At 49.7% G+C, this 17126-nt stretch overlaps 1 long non-coding RNA gene across 1 annotated transcript; it reads left to right on the top strand.

Annotated features, from left to right (window-relative positions):
* Positions 1 to 1407: 1407 nt before the first annotated feature.
* On the top strand, positions 1408 to 16718 carry LOC137359646 (uncharacterized). Its single transcript, XR_010971555.1, has 3 exons — positions 1408 to 1505; positions 4170 to 4291; positions 16412 to 16718. It is a non-coding gene; the product is annotated as an uncharacterized lncRNA (long non-coding RNA).
* The last annotated feature ends 408 nt before the right edge of the window (positions 16719 to 17126 follow it).

Genomic DNA, 17126 nt, shown 5'->3' with positions numbered 1-17126 from the left:
TCCAGTATCTCCCACAGTCACTCAGTCTCACTGCTCCAGTATCTCCCACAGTCACTCAGTCTCACTGCTCCAGTATCTCCCACAGTCACTCAGTCTCACTGCTCCAGTATCACCCACAGTCACTCAGTCTCACTGCTCCAGTATCACCCACAGTCATTGAGTCTCACTGTTCCAGTATCACCCACAGTCACTCAGTCTCACTGCACCAGTATCACCCACAGTCACTCAGTCTCACTGCTCCAGTATCACCCACAGTCATTGAGTCTCACTGTTCCAGTATCACCCACAGTCACTCAGTCTCACTGCACCAGTATCTCCCACAGTCACTCAGTCTCACTGCTCCAGTATCACCCATAATCACTCAGTCTCACTGCTCCAGTATCTCCCACAGTCACTGAGTCTCACTGCTCCAGTATCTCCCACAGTCTCTCAGTCTCACTGCTCCAGTATCTCCCACAGTCTCTCAGTCTCACTGCTCCAGTATCTCCCACAGTCACTGAGTCTCACTGCTCCAGTATCACCCACAGTCTCTCAGTCTCACTGCTCCAGTATCTCCCACAGTCACTGAGTCTCACTGCTCCAGTATCACCCACAGTCACTGAGTCTCACTGCTCCAGTATCTCCCACAGTCACTGAGTCTCACTGCTCCAGTATCACCCACAGTCACTGAGTCTCACTGCTCCAGTATCTCCCACAGTCACTGAGTCTCACTGCTCCAGTATCACCCACAGTCACTCAGTCTCACTGCTCCAGTATCTCCCACAGTCTCTCAGTCTCACTGCTCCAGTATCTCCCACAGTCTCTCAGTCTCACTGCTCCAGTATCTCCCACAGTCACTGAGTCTCACTGCTCCAGTATCACCCACAGTCTCTCAGTCTCACTGCTCCAGTATCTCCCACACTCACTGAGTCTCACTGCTCCAGTATCACCCACAGTCACTGAGTCTCACTGCTCCAGTATCTCCCACAGTCACTGAGTCTCACTGCTCCAGTATCACCCACAGTCACTGAGTCTCACTGCTCCAGTATCACCCACAGTCACTGAGTCTCACTGCTCCAGTATCTCCCACAGTCACTGAGTCTCACTGCTCCAGTATCACCCACAGTCACTGAGTCTCACTGCTCCAGTATCTCCCACAGTCACTGAGTCTCACTGCTCCAGTATCACCCACAGTCACTGAGTCTCACTGCTCCAGTATCACCCACATTCACTGAGTCTCACTGCTCCAGTATCACCCACAGTCACTCAGTCTCACTGCTCCAGTATCACCCATAATCACTCAGTCTCACTGCTCCAGTATCACCCACAGTCTCTCAGTCTCACTGCTCCAGTATCTCCCACAGTCACTGAGTCTCACTGCTCCAGTATCACCCATAATCACTGGCACCTTTTTTTTCCCCAGCAGTTTGTTGAGTTCTTGCATCCATTAGTTGAATTTGCTGAGCATCGAGCTGGCCAAATCCAGCTCTCGGGAAACATCTGCCTGCTGAGCCTAAACCTGACACGTAAGTTTCTTTACTCAGTTGTATGTGTTACAAAACATTGGCCCTTTTCGTTAAGTAGTTGCCTGATATTTGCTTGTTGTTTCTAGCCCTTTATATCAAGTGTTAAACCTGACTTCAATCGTGTAATGATGGTGTGTTACTCGCTTCTATATCAGTGGTCCACATCTGGCGGCTTCTCACTGGATGTTCTCTCTGCTGCATTTCAAACACTAACACTCTGGGTGGTTCGTTCCAGATTGTGTTTAATTGATCGCTACTTTCAAATTTAACAGTATTGGAATTCACTTGATCCTGGTTGCAAGGCGTCTTTAAAACTCCCAGCAGGTTTGCTCAGATCCTTTGTCGGGAGTTGCTGCTGGATTTTGCTGTTTAAACAAGTCGCTAAGAAGCAGGTGCAGGGACAGGCCATTCAGCCCTTTGAGCCAATTCTAAAAGGATCAGGGCTGATCTTCAACAGCAACTGCACTCTCCCTCCCTCCCCCTTCATGTGCAGGACACAGGAATGCCTCACTTCCGCAGGAGCACGGCTTTGTGATCCTGACCCTTTCTCTCTCTCAACCTCTCATCCCCACTCTTAGCAAGGGGGTGGGGGTGTGCAGTTTTGAATATATTGGCTAACCAACAGAAAAGAGAGAGTCAGGATAAATGGGTCTTTTTCTGATTGGTGAGATGTAACTCGAGGGGTGCCACAGGGTTCAGTCCTCGGGGCCCCAACTATTTACAATCTATATTAATGACTTGGATGCAGGGATAGACGGTACTATAGCCAAATTTGCAGATGACACTAAAATAGGTGGGATAGTAAGTTGCAATAAAGAAATAAGCAATCTACAAATGGATAGGTTAGGTGAATGGGCCAAAATTTGGCAGATGGAGTTTAACGTGGATAAGTGTGAGGTTATCCATTTTGGTCGGAAGAATAGAAAGGCAAATTATTATCTAAATGGGGGGAAACTTCACAATGCTTCAGTGCAGAGGGATCTGGGTGTCCTCGTGTATGAATCGCAGAAAGTTAGTACACAGGTGCAGCAGGTAATAAGGAAGGCAAATTGAATTTTGGCATTTATCACTAAAGGAATAGAATATATAAGTAGGGAAATGTTGCTGCAACTGTACAAGGCATTGGTGAGAACGCACCTGGAGTATTGCGTACAGTTTTGGTCCCATTACTTGAGGAGGGATGTAGTTTCATTGGAGGCAGTTCAGAGGAGGTTCACTAGATTGATTCCAGAGTTGAGGGGTTTGTCTTATAAAGAGAGATTGAGCACTTTAGGCCTTTACTCTCTGGAGTTTAGAAGAATGAGAGGAGATCTAATTGAGGTATATAAGATGATAGTTTTAGGATAAGGGGTAGCAGATTTAAAACAGAGATCAGGAGAAATTACTTCGCTCAAAGGGTCGTGAGTCTGTGGAATTCACTCCCCCAGAGTGCGGTGGATGCCGGGACATTGAGTAAATTTAAGGAGGAGATAGACAGATTTTTAATTGGTAATGGGTTATGGAGAATGGGCAGGAAAGTGGAGTTGAGGCCGAGATGAGATCAGCTGTGATTGTATTGAATGGCGGAGCAGGCTCGAGGGGCTGAATTGCCTACTCCTGCTCCTAGTTCTTATCCTCATCAACTAAGCATCCACAACCCTCTGGGGTAGAGAATTCCAAAGATTCACAACCCTCTGAGGAAAGAAATTTCTCCTCATTTCAGTCCCAAATGGCCGACCCCTTATCCAGAGTCTGTGGACCCTCGTTCTAGACCCTCCAGCCACAGGATCCAGCCTCTCAGCATCTATCTTGTCAAGCCAAGATTTCCTTACTCTTTGAGTGCAAGCCCCTTGTCACAAAAGCTGACATGTCATTTGCCTTCCTTACTGTGATTCGTGTACAAGGACAACCAAATCCCGCTGAATATCAACATTTACAGGGCTCTCACCTTTTTAAAAAAATTCTGTTTTCCATTTTTCTTACCAAAGTGGACAATTTTACACTTCCCCACATTATACTCCATCTGTCTCCTGCTTGCCCATTCACTGCAGCCTCTTTGCCACCTCATCCCCGTTTACCTTCCTATCTTGCTTGGTACCATCAGCAAATTGTGCTGACCAACAACCACCCATTTCTACCAATCCTACATTAACCCCACATTCCCGCCCACATCCCCCACCTTCCCTCAATTCTCCTACCACCTATCTACACGAGGGGCAACTTACCTAGCAACCTGCATGTCTTTGGCTGTGGGAGGAAACCAGAGCACCCGGCGGAAACCCACGCGGTCGCAGGGAGAACCCGTAAACTCCGCACAGGCAGTACCCAGAATCGAACCCGGGTCGCTGGAGCTGTGAGGCTGCGGTGCTAACCACTGCGCCACCCAATTACAGCCTGCCATCCTGAAAGGAATCTTTTATTCCTACTCTGTTTTCTATCCTATCTTCAATCTGTGCTAATATATTTCTACCAATGCCATAAACACCTAATCTTGTGTTAACAGACTCTTGTATGGCACCATATCGAATACCTGCTGAAAATTCAAACATACTGTGTCCACTGGCTCTCCCTTAACTCCCCTGCTTGTTACACCCTCTAAAAACCTCCGGGCCAGGGAATTTACCAATGGTGATTCTACTAGTTAAGTGAGTTGCCAGTGGTAACTGGTGTCTCTTTTGGCATTAGATAACCGGATTACAGAGACTGGCCTGAAATCTCTTCTGATGATGGTTAGAACGCAGATACAGAATGCAAAGTTGAGCCACGATGGCAGGAGCACGGGTGGACTGCTGAGGTTGGCTGTGGCGGTGAGTCATCTCGCTGCTGTTATTTAAATGTATTTCAGTTCACACCGTGAAAGCATGGCCGTCAGCAGAGAGCAATCCTCGAGGGCTACAGGACACACGATGGGCGGGGGGAGAGAGTTAGAGGGGGCGGGGGGGGCAGGGTAGAGGGTGCACAGGGGGCAGGGGAGAGGGTTAGAGGGTGCACAGTGGGCAGGGGTGAGGGTTAGAAGGCACACAATGGGCGGGGGGAATTTAGAGGCTGCACAGTGGACGGAGGAGAGGGTTAGAGGGTGCAAAGGGGTAGGGGAGAGGGTTAGAGGGTGCACGGGGGTCAGGGGAGAGGGTTAGAGGGTGCACGGGGGGCAGGAGAGAGGGTTAGAAGGCGCACAATGGGCGGAGGGAGGGTTAGAGGGTGCACAGTGGACGGAGGAGAGGGTTAGAGGATGCACGGTGGGGCGGGCTAGAAGGTTAGAGGGTGCACGGGATGTGGGGGAGAGGCTTAGAGGGTGAACGGGTGGCGGGGGAGAGGGTTAGAGGGTGCACGGGATGCAGGGGAGGGGTTAGGGGGCAGGAGAGCGGGTTAGAGGATGCAGGGGAGGAGCGAGAGAGGGTTAGAGGGTGCACAGTGGACAGAGGGAGAGGGTTAGAGGGTGCACATGGGCAGGGGGAGAGGGTTAGAGGATGCACGGGGGACGGGGGAGAGGGTGCACAGTGGGTGGGGGAGAGGGTTAGTGGATGCAAGGGGGTGGTGTTAGAGGGTGAAAGGGGTGCAAGGGAGAGAGTTAGAGGGCACATAGTGGGCAGCGGAGTAGGTTAGAGGGTGAACGGGATGCAGTGGAGGGGGTTAGAGGGCACATAGAGGTAGGGGAGTGGGGTAAAGGTTGCAAAAGAGGGTGGGGAGAGGGTTAGAGGGTGCACAGTGGATGGAGGAGAGGGTTAGAGGGTGCACAGTGGACGGGTTAGAGGGTGCAAAGGGGTAGGGGAGAGAGTTAGAGGATGCACGGGGGGCAGGAGAGAGGGTTAGAAGGCGCACAATGGGCGGAGGGAGTGTTAGAGGGTGCACAGTGGACGGAGGAGAGGGTTAGAGGGTGCATGGGGGGAGGGGGAGAGGGTTAGAGGGTGCACAGTGGACGGAGGAGAGGGTTAGAGGATGCACGGGGGCGCGGGCTAGAAGGTTAGAGGGTGCACGGGATGTGGGGGAGAGGCTTAGAGGGTGGACAATGGGCAGGGGAGAGGGTGAACGGGTGGCGGGGGAGAGGGTTAGAGGGTGCACGGGATGCAGTGGAGGGGGTTAGAGGGCACATAGAGGTAGGGGAGTGGGGTAAAGGTTGCAAAAGAGGGTGGGGAGAGGGTTAGAGGGTGCACAGTGGGCAGTGGAGAGGATTATTGGGTGCACGGGACGCGGGGAAGAGGGTTAGAGGGTGCACAGTGGGCAGGGGAGAGGGTTAGATGGTGCACGGGAGGCAGGAGAGAGGGTTAGAGGGTGCACGGGAGGCAGGAGAGAGGGTTAGAGGGTGCACGGGGGCCAGGAGAGAGGGTTAGAGGGTGCACGGGAGGCAGGAGAGAGGGTTAGATGGTGCACGGGAGGCAGGAGAGAGGGTTAGAGGGTGCACGGGAGGCAGGAGAGAGGGTTAGAGGGTGCACAGTGGGCAGGGGAGAGGGTTAGATGGTGCACGGGAGGCAGGAGAGAGGGTTAGAGGGTGCACGGGGGCCAGGAGAGAGGGTTAGAGGGTGCACGGGAGGCAGGAGAGAGGGTTAGATGGTGCACGGGAGGCAGGAGAGAGGGTTAGAGGGTGCACGGGGGCTCGGAGAGAGGGTTAGCGGGTGCACAGTGGGCAGGGGAGAGAGTTAGAGGGTGCACGGGGGCCAGGAGAGAGGGTTAGAGGGTGCACAGTGGGCAGTGGAGAGGGTTAAAGGGTGCACAGTGGGCGGGGGACAGAATTAGAGGGTGCACGGGGGGGCGGGGGAGAGGGCAAGAGGGTGCACAGTGGGCGGGGGAGAGGGATAGAGGGTGCACGGGGGGGCGGGGGAGAGGGATAGAGGGTGCAAATTGGCGGGGGAGAGGGTTAAAGGGTGCACGGGGGGCAGTTGATGATCCATCTCAGCCTCCTCCTGAAGTCCCCAGCATCACAGATGCCAGACTTCAGCCAATTCGATTCACTCCACGTGATATCAAGAAACAACTGAAGGCACTGGATACTGCAAAGGCTATGGGCCCTGACAATATTCCGGCAATAGTACTGAAGACCTGTGCTCCAGAACTTGCCGCACCCCTAGCTAAGCTGTTCCAGTACAGCTACAACACTGGCATCTACCCAGTAATGTGGAAAATTGCCCAGGTATGTCCTGTACACAAAAAGCAGGACAAGTCCAACCCGGCCAATTACCGCCCCATCAGCCTATCTCAATCATCAGTAAAGTGATGGAAGGTGTCATCAACAGTGCTATCAAGCGGCACTTGCTCAGCAATAACCTGCTCAGTGATGCTCACTTTGAGTTCCACCAGGGCCACTCAGCTCCTGACCTCATTACAGCCTTGGTTCAAACATGGACAAAAGAGCTGAACTCCAGAGGTAAGGTGAGAGTGACTGCCCTTGACATCAAGGCAGCATTTGACCGAGTATGGCATCAAGGAGCCCTCGCAAAACTGAGGTCAATGGGAATCAGGGGGAAAACTCTCCGCTGGCTGCAGTCATACCTAGCGCAAAGGAAGATGGTTGTGGTTGTTGGAGGTCAATCATCTGAGTTCCAGGACATCAGTGCAGGAGTTCCTCAGGGTAGTGTCCTAGGCCGAACCATCTTCAACTCCTTCATCAATGACCTTCCTTCAATCATAAGGTCAGAAGTGGGGATGTTCACTGATGATTGCACAATGTTCAGCACCATTCGCGACTCCTCAGATACTGAAGCAGTCCGTGTAGAAATGCAGCAAGACCTGGACAATATCCAGGCTTGGGCTGATAAGTGACAAGTAACATTCACGCCACACAAGTGCCAGGCAATGACCATCTCCAACAAGAGAGAATCTAACCATCTCCCCTTTACATTCAACAGCATTACCATCACTGAATCCCCCACTATCAACATCCTAGGGGTTACCATTGACCAGAAACTGAACTGGAGTAGCCGTATAAATACCGTGGCTACAAGAGCAGGTCAGAGGCTGGGAATCCTGCGGTGAGTAACTCACCTCCTGACTCCACAAAGCCTGTCCACCATCTACAAAGCACAAGTCAGGAGTGTGATGGAATACTCTCCACTTGCCTGGATGGGTGCAGCTCGACATTATCCAGGACAAAGCAGCCCGCTTGATTGGCACCCCATCTACGAACATTTACTCCCTCCACCACTGACGCACAGTGGCAGCAGTGTGTACCATCTACAAGATGCACTGCAGCAATGCACCAAGGCTCCTTAGACAGCACCTTCCAAACCCGCAACCTTTACTACCCAGAAGGACAAGGGCAGCAGAGGCATGGGAACACCACCACCTGCAAGTTCCCCTCCAAGTCACACACCATCCTGACTTGGAACTATATCGGCCGTTCCTTCACTGTCGCTGGGTCAAAATCCTGGAACTCCCTCCCTAACAGCACTGTGGGTGTACCTACCCCACATGGACTGCAGCGGTTCAAGAAGGCAGCTCACCACCACCTTCTCAAGGGTAATTAAGGATGGGCAATCAATGCTGACCTGGCCAGCGACGCCCACATCCCAGGAATGAATAAAAAAAGGAGAGGGTTAGAGGGTGCACGGGGGCAGGGGAGAGAGTTAAATTGCACACAGTGGGCAGGGGAGAGGGTTAGAGGGGACACGGGGTGGCGTTAAAGGGTATAAAAGTGGGGGCGCGTAACCCAGCTCCAACTTTTAGTCCCCTGTGCACCCTCTCATCCTCTCCCCCGCCCCTGCCCCCCCCCCCCCCGCCCCGTGCGCACTCTAACCCTCTCTCCCGCTCACTGTGCACCCTCTAACCCTCCACTGGGGTCTAAGCTGCTCTCCAGAGGCAGCTCGGTGATTTAAATATGTTTCTGAGGCTGTGGACTGGGTTTCCCAGGGATTGGGTTTTCCATCATTGAAAAGGAAGGTTGTCAGATCCAGCTGCTGAGTGTGATGTTTCATCACTGCTTGTTGGCCAGAATGAGGAGGTGAGCTGCTTCTTCCTCAGTCCCCTCATCTAAGACCCAAATGACATCAGAGAAAGATACAGCACCGAAACAGGCCCTTCAGCCCACCAAGTCTGTGCCGACCATCAACCACCCATTTGTACTAATCCTACATTAATCCCAATTACCCTCTTGCATCCCCACCTTCCCTCAATCCTCCTACCACCTACCCACACTAGGGGCAATTTACAACGGCCAATTTACCTATCAACCCGCAATTCGTTGGCTGTAGGAGGAAACCGGAGCATCCGGTGAAAACCCACGTGGTCACAGGGAGAACTTGCAAACTCCACCCAGGCAGTACCCAGAATCGAACCCAATCGCTGGAACTGTGAGGCTGCGGTGCTAACCACTGCGCCACTGTGCCGCCCCACATCCTGTGTGACCGTGACTCTGGTAAACTTTCCCTCCGCGTCCTCCTCGACCTGTCTGTACCCTTTGACACGGTTGCCCACACCATCCTCCTCCGACACCTCTCCACTCTCGTCCAGCTGGGTGGGACTGCTCTCCCTCACTTCCATTCTGATCCATCTAATCATAGACAGAGAATCACTTGCAATGGCTTCACTTCCTGCTCCTGCTCCGTTCCCTCTGGTGTCCCCCCAAGGATCTATCCTTGGCCCCCTCCCTCCCCCGATTTCCCATCTACACGCTGCCCCTCGGCGACATCGTCCGAAAACACAGTGTTAGTTTTCACATGTACACTGACGACACCCAGCTCTACCTCACCACCACCTCTCTCCACTCCTCCGCTGTCTCTAAATTATCAGACTGTTTATCCCACATCCAGGACTGGATGAGCAGAAATTAAGTATTGGGAGATCAAGGCTATTGTCTTCGTCTCAATCCACAAACTCTGCTCCCTAGCTACCGACTTCATCCATCACACTGGCAACTGATCCAGTCTGATCCAGACTGATCCAGTCTGATCCAGACTGATCCAGACTGATGGCGACCTTGGTGTCATTTTGACCCTGAGATGAGCTTCTGACCTCATATCCACACCATCACTAAGAACCGCCTATATCCACCTCCGTGACATCGTCCGACTTCACCCCTGTCTCAGCTCATCTGCTGCTGAAACCCTCATTCATGTCTTCATTACCTCTAGACTTGACTATTCCAACACACTCCTGGCTGGTCCCCCACATTCTACCCTCTGTAAACTTCAGCTCATCCAAAACTCTGCTACGCCGGAGTCCTAACTCACACCGAGTCCCGTTCACCCATCAACCCCCCCACTGTGCTCGCTGACCTATTTGATTAAGCAACACTTGGATTTTAAAATTCTCATCCTGTTCAAATCCCTCCACGGCCCCTCGGCCCCCTCCCTATCTCGGTCACCTCCTCCATCCCCTACAACCCTCCGAGATCTCCGCGCTCCTCCAATTCCGGCCCCTTGCCCATCCCCCGATTCCCATCGCTCCAACGTTGGCAGCCGTGCTTTCAGCTGCCCGGGGGCCCTAAGCTCTGGAATTCTCTCTCTCTCTCTTCCCTTTGTTTTTAATTCATTCATGGGATGTGGGCGTCGCTGGCCAGGCCAGCATTTATTGTCCATCCCTAATTGCCCTTGTACTGAGTGGCTTGCTGGGCCATGTCAAAGGGCATGTAAGAGTCAACCACATTGCTGTGGGTCTGGAGTCACATGTAGGCCAGACCAGACCAGGTAAGGACAGCAGATTTCCTTCCCTAAAGGACATTAGTGAACCAGATGGGTTTTTACAACAATCGACAATGGTTTCAAGGCCATCATTAGACTAGCTTTTAATTCCAGATTTTTTTATTAATTGAATTCAAATTCCACCTTCTGCTGTGGTGGGATTTGAACCCATGTCCCCAGAGCAATACCCTGGGTCTCTGGTTTACTAGTCCAGTGACAATACCACTATGCCACTGCCTACCCTTTTAAGACTCTGGTTAAAACTTACCTCTTTGACCAAGCTTTGGCCACCTCATATCTCCTTATGTGGCTCGGTGTCAAATTTTGTTTGATTAACGCTCCTGTGAAGCACCTTGGAATATCTTACAACAGAACAGAAGAAATAGGAGCAGGAGTAAGAAGTAGGAGTCTGCTCCGCAGAAAATGCTTGTGGGAGACGCCTAAAGGCCCTTCAACAGTAGTTATACCATTGGACTGAACATTAAGCGAGACATTATTGTAACAAAGGAAATGTAATAATTGTTGGGGACTTGAAGCTTCACATGGACCCGACAAATCAAATTGGCAAAGGTGGTCTGGAAGATGAGTTTGTCGACTGCTTTTGTGATAGTTTCCTGGAACAATACATTGTGGAACCAATTAGGGATAAAGCTATTTTAGATCTGGTATTGTCCAATGTGGCAGGGTTAATTAGCAATCTCGTAGTACAAGATCCGCTGGAAAAAAGTGATCATAATAAAATTGAATTCCATATTAAGTTTGAAAGCGACATACTCCAGTCCCAAACGCGACAATTAAACTGAGACAAAGCCAATTACTTATGCATGATGTGAGAACTGGCTAAGGTTGATCGGGTAAATAGACTAAAAGATATAGCGGTAAATGAACAATGGGAAACATTTAAACAAACAGTTCAAAGTGTTCGACCAATGTACATTCCATTAAAAAACAAAAACTCAGTAAGAAAGATCCATCTGTGGCTGACTCAGAAAGTTAAGGATAGTATCAGATTAAAAGAACATGCTAATTATGTTACAAAGAATATTAGTAAGTCTAAGGATTGGGAGTGTTTTAGAAACCAGCAAAGGGGCACCAAAATGTTGATAAAAATGGAAAAAATAGATTCGAGTAAACTAGCCAGGAATATAAAAACGGATAGTAAGAGCGTTTCCAAGTATATAAAAAGGAAGAGAGTAGCTAAAGTCAAATTTGGTCTCTTCGAGGCAGAGACAGGAGAAATTATCGTCGAGAATGAGGAATTGGCAGAGACTTTGAACAAATATTTTGTGCCTGCCTTCACAGTAGAAGACACAAGTTCCATACCAGAAATAGAGGGTAACTAAGGTAATTAATATTATCATCGAACAAGTATTGAAGAAACTTAAAGGATTAAAAGCCGACAAATCGGTGACCCACATCCAAGGGTTCTAAAAGAGGTAACTGCAGAGGTAATGGATGCACTAGTTCTGATTTTCCAAAATTCCCGAAATTCTAGAGAATCTGGAACACAGGATCACAATGTCAGGATTAGGGGATGAGGAGAAATTTCTTCACTCAGGGGGTTGTGAATCTGTGGAATTCTCCACCCCAGAGGGCTGTGGAAGCTCCTTTGTTGAATATATTTAAGGCTAGGATGGACAGATTTTGCCAGCTGACTGGTCCCAGCCCTGTTTAAATGGAACCCACCTCAGTGTAACAGCTCCCTCTTTCCCCAGTACTGCCGCCAGTGCCACATGAAGCGAAACCCCTCCCTCCCACACCACTCTTTTCAGCTCCACATTTAACCTGTTTATCCCTCTGCCAGTTGGCGTTTGGCTCAGGTCACAATCCAGAGATTATTACTTTTGAGGTTCTGCTTTTTCACTGGGGCCCTCGCTCCTCACATTCTCTCAGCGGAACATCATTCCTAGCTCGACCTATGTCGCTGGTTCCTACACGGGCCACAACAACTGGATCCTCCCTCTCCGACTCCAACTTCCCCTCCGGCCACAAGAAGATGTCCTTCACCCTGGCAGGCGACACAACCTTCGGAACTTCTGGTCGTGGCTGCAGACGACAGTATCCGTCATCCTGACGAAATTCCACCACGTTCCTTTTCACTCCCCCAACCTGAATGGCCTGCTGCACACGTTGCTATGATCGGATTGCCCATCCACCCTGCAGTGCTTGTTCTCATCCACCCGGTTGGCAAGCACCTCGTACCTGTTGGTCAAAGCCAAGCGTCAAGGATCCTCCATCACTACCCCCTGGGTCCCTACACCTGCCTGACTCGCAGCCACAGCCTCCTGTCCTTGACCATTGACCATTGTAAAGTCCTCCTTCACCTCAGAGGTGTTACTGTCTCCTGGAACTAAGTGTCCAGGTAACTGCCAAACACTCTGAGCCAAAGTTCCTCGAGCTGCAGATACTTCGAGCAGCTTTGGGTGTACGGGATCATATAGTTCTCCACAAAGTCCCAACACACTGCAGTTACACCAGACCAGCTGCTGTCTCATGTCTATTTAACATTATTCATTTATTTATTTGATTATTTAATTATTTTTTTTAGAATTTGAATGGATGATTTTACTTTAATTAATTAATTGTCGTACCTAGTTTAGGTTACTAATGATAGTAAAATAAAGTAGCAGCAAGTTTCACTTTCCGAGCTGAGCAACAAAAGATGAACAATCGCCAGCACCTGAAGGTTAAAAAAGACATAAAAAGCAGCACCACTTTCCCCTCGACACTGAATTCCCACACGCACCAAAATCTGTTCGCTCTGTTAACGAAACACTCTTTCACGATGACTCTGTGCTTCTCGCTCTGACTTACTGGAATCGGGGAAATTTACAGTATGGAAAGAGGCCACTCGGCCCATCGTGTCTGTCCCGGCCCCGACGAGCAGCCATCCAGCCCAGTCCCATTTTCCAGCTCTTGGTCCGTAGCCTTGTAGGTTATGGCAATTTAGTTCTCCCCTCAGCCTCCTCTGTTTCAAAGAAAACAGCCCTCGCCTGTCCAATCTTTCCTCATAACTAAAATTCTGCAGTCCAGGCAACATCCTCAACAGATCTCCTCTCTACCCTCTCGCGTGCAATCACATCTTTCTATAGTGCAGTGACCAGAACTGCATGCAGTACTCCAGCTGTGGCCGAACCAGGGCTTTATACAGTTCCCCATAACCTCCCAGCTCTGATAATCTGTGTCTCAGCCAATAAAGGCAAGTGTCCCGTACGCCTTCTTGACCACCTTATCTACCTGTCCGACCACCTTATCTACCTGTCCAGCCACCTTCAGGGATCTGTGGACATACACTCCAAGTGCATGTTATTCTGCACTATTCAGTATCCTATCATTTATTGTGTATTCCTTTGCCTTGTTAGCCTTCCCCACACTTGCTCACATTTCTCTGGATTACCTCCTCAAAAAATTCAAACATGTTAGTCTTCCCTAATTTCCCTTAACAGATCCGTGCTGACTATCTTCAATTAATCTTTCTAAATGAAGATTTATCCTGTCCCTCAGAATTTTGTCCAATGTTGTTTCCACGGCCGAGGTTAGACTGACTGGCCTGTCATTATTCAGTCCATCCCTTTCTCTTTTGAAACAGTAGTACAATGTTAGCTGACCTCCAGTCCTCTGGCAGCACACCTGTAACCAGAGAGGATTGGAAAATGGTGGTCAGAGCATCTGCTATTTCTACGCTTGTTTCCCTAACAGCCTGTACATTTCATCTGGGCCTGGGGATTTATCCAGTTTCCAAGATGTCAAACCCCGACGATGACAATTTCATCTAAGATTTCACATTCCTCCTCCCTAATTGCAATCAATGTCTGTATCGTCCCTCTCTCTTGTGAAAGCAGACGCAAAGTATTCAGTAAGAACCACCTCCGCCTCCACACACCCTGATCATCTCTAATCAGTCCTGCTTTAGTTATCCTCTTGTTCTTTATGTATTTATAGAAAATCTTTGGGTTTTCCTTGATTTTACGAGCCAATTTTTTTTTCTTGCCCTCTCTTTGCTTTCCTAATTTCCTTTTCAATTTCACCCGACACTAGTGTCACAGAGTTATACAGCACAGAAACAGGCCCTTCGGCCCATCATGTCTGTGCTGGCCATCAAAATTTATAGTCCTCTCGGTTCTCTGCAGTATTGAGCCCTCAGTACCTGTCATAAGCTTCCCTTGTTTTCGTCATCCACTCCTTTCAGCCCCTAGCTGTCCTGGGGCCTCTGGTTACGTTAGTCCCACCTTTTTTCTTTCAGGGAACATACTTGCTCTGACCCCTGACTATCTCTTCCTTGAATGCCTCCCACTGATCTGGCTCTGATTTACCTTCAATTAGCTGTTTCCAGTCCACTTCAGCTAAATCACATCTCGGCTTAGTGAAATTAGCTTTTCCCCAATTGAGAACTTTTATTCCTGGTCGCTCTTTGTCCTTTTCCATAACTACCCGAAATCTAACTGAATTATGATCACTTCCCAACAGCCCGAGCAAACCTCCCTGCAAGGATATGGGCCCTGGCTATGTTGAGATGCAACCTCTCCGGCTTGTACAGGTTCCATCACCCCCAGGAGTGGTCTTAATGCTACAGCAATCTCAAGCCTTCCTCCTGCACCATCTCTCCAGCCACGTATTCATCAGCACTTTTCCTATTTCCATACTCACGAGCATGTGGCATCGGGAGCAATCCGGAGATTACTGCCTTTGAGGTCCTGCTCTCCAATCTCTCTCCTACCTCCCGAAACTCTGCCTTCAGGACCTCATCCCTCTTTCTGCCTATGTCCTTGATGCTTAAATGGACCACAACCTCTGGCTGTTCATCCTCCCCCACCTCAACGTCCTGCACTGCTCAGTGACATCCTGGACCCTAGCACCAGGGAGGCAACATACATCCTCGAGTCACAACTGCAGTTCCCCTCACTATCAAATCCTCTACTACTATTGCCTAACCACTCTTCATCCTCCCCCTAGTTAAGCCGGCCATGGTGCCAGAGTCCTGGCTCTTCATGCACTCCCCAGAGGAACCTTCACTCTCACCAGTATTCAGAACAGAGTACCGGTTGGAGAGAGAGAATGATGCACTCATGGGGTCCCTGCCCTGCCTGCCTGGTTCTCCTTGTCTTTCTGGCGGTCACCCATTCCCTCCTTGCCTGCATATATTCAGAGTAGTCATCCAGGCCATGAGAAGAGTCCAGGATCTCCCACATCGCACAGAATGTACACTCCACGGGGCTGAGGTGCCCTGCCATGCCTTTAGAGTCATAGAGTCGGACAGCATAGAAACAGGCCCTTCGGCCCAGCGCGTCCATGCCGACTATAATGCCTATCTATACTAATCCCACCTGCCTGCATTAATTCCATATCCCTCTATACCTTGCTCATTCAAGTACCTGTCCAGATGCCTCTTAAATGTCGCTACTGTTCCTGCCTCCACCACCTCCTCAGGCAGCTCATTCCAGATACCCACTATTTTTTGTGTGAAAAATTTACCCCTTTGATCCCCTTTAAACCTCCTCCCTCTCACCTTCAATCTATGCCCTCTAGTTTTAGTCACCCCGACCATGGGAAACAGACTCTGGCTATCTACCCTATCTATGCCTCTCATAATTTTATATACCTCTATCATGTCCCTTCTCAGCCTCCTTCGCTCCAGGGAAAACAGACCCAGCCTATCCAATCTCTCTTTATAACTCAAGCCCCCCAAACCAGGCAACATCCTTGTCAATCTTTTCTGCACCCTTCACTTTCCAGACTATTATCTGGAAACACTTACCAGCTACTCACCAATCGGCTCCTTCCCTGGTTGGGATGTCACCATAGCTGTTTTGCGGTTGTTGCTTCTGGTTGCCGGAGATTTCGCTGGAGGATTGCTCCTCTGCTTTAACTCCTCAGTCGCTGCACTCAGACACCACCCAGGTCCACCGCTGCCAGTGAGTCTCTCCCTCATACAAAACGCCTCCCGGCTCAACTAAATCATGCCTCTCGATTCCAGCTGGGTCTCAGTTTCCCACTCCCTCACTCGGGCCGCTCCTTGTTCTGTAAGAGACCAGAACAGCACCTTCTCCCCTCACTGCACTGAATTCCCTCACTCACCAAACTCCCGGAGTTAAGTACTCTGCCAAGCTGGACTCCGTGCTTTATAACGCTTCGAAAAGGTAAGGAATATGGCCCTGTGCATATATTTTGTATACAACCAAGATACAACCTGTGTGCATACGATAAGAAGAGAATACAGCACCATGTTTATGTTTTAAATACAGGATACAGGACTGTGGGTCTCAAGTATTCAGGACTTTTCCATGTTTCTTTGTCTCACTCCAACTCATTCAATTTCAGAAGAATATTTTCCCTCCTGCGTGCGAAACCTACACGCAACTTCATGATCTGATGTTGACTCGAGATCCCGTGACAAAGCATCGCGTGGTCTGCTCTCCAATGCCATCCCACAGTGATCCGCCACCACAGAGTTAAAATCTTCACAACGCTACGACCAGAAACCCTGCTGAACTCTAAAGTCAGGCTCGGGCTGAGAGCATTAGGGTGCCCGTCCCACCTCAAACTTTTTCCCGATTCAAGCCAAATGCGATGATCACCTTTCACCCCAACCCTCTCAATGGACCCACTAATTCAGGCCCATCTCAGTCCTCATGACTACTTAACCAATAAAACTTCTCAGAAAGTGCAAACTTCACTTGATGGTTTGAGTTAAAATGTAAACATAATTTAATAGAAGCTTCATTGATTGTTCAGGACTGGAACACAATCCCAATCAGTCAGCTGATTCCCCCATTTCAATGTCACGATTCAGAACAGGTCACAATCTTCCTCTTAACACAGGACTGACAGAGTTACAGGAACAGTGAATGGACCAGTTACAAGAAAAGGGGATGGACTGTGTTACAATAACAGGATAGACTGGGTTACAGTAACGGGATGGACTGGGTTACAATAACGGGATAGACTGGGTTACAGTAACGGGATGGGCTGGGTTACAATAACGGGATGGACTGTGTTACAATAACAGGATGGACTGGGTTACAATAACAGGATG

This window comes from Heterodontus francisci, unplaced genomic scaffold (assembly GCF_036365525.1).
Source record: "Heterodontus francisci isolate sHetFra1 unplaced genomic scaffold, sHetFra1.hap1 HAP1_SCAFFOLD_791, whole genome shotgun sequence".
Classification (NCBI taxonomy): Eukaryota; Metazoa; Chordata; class Chondrichthyes; order Heterodontiformes; family Heterodontidae; genus Heterodontus; species Heterodontus francisci.
The sequence above is the reverse complement of the archived record's forward strand: the minus strand, read 5'-3'. Positions and strand labels throughout refer to the sequence as shown.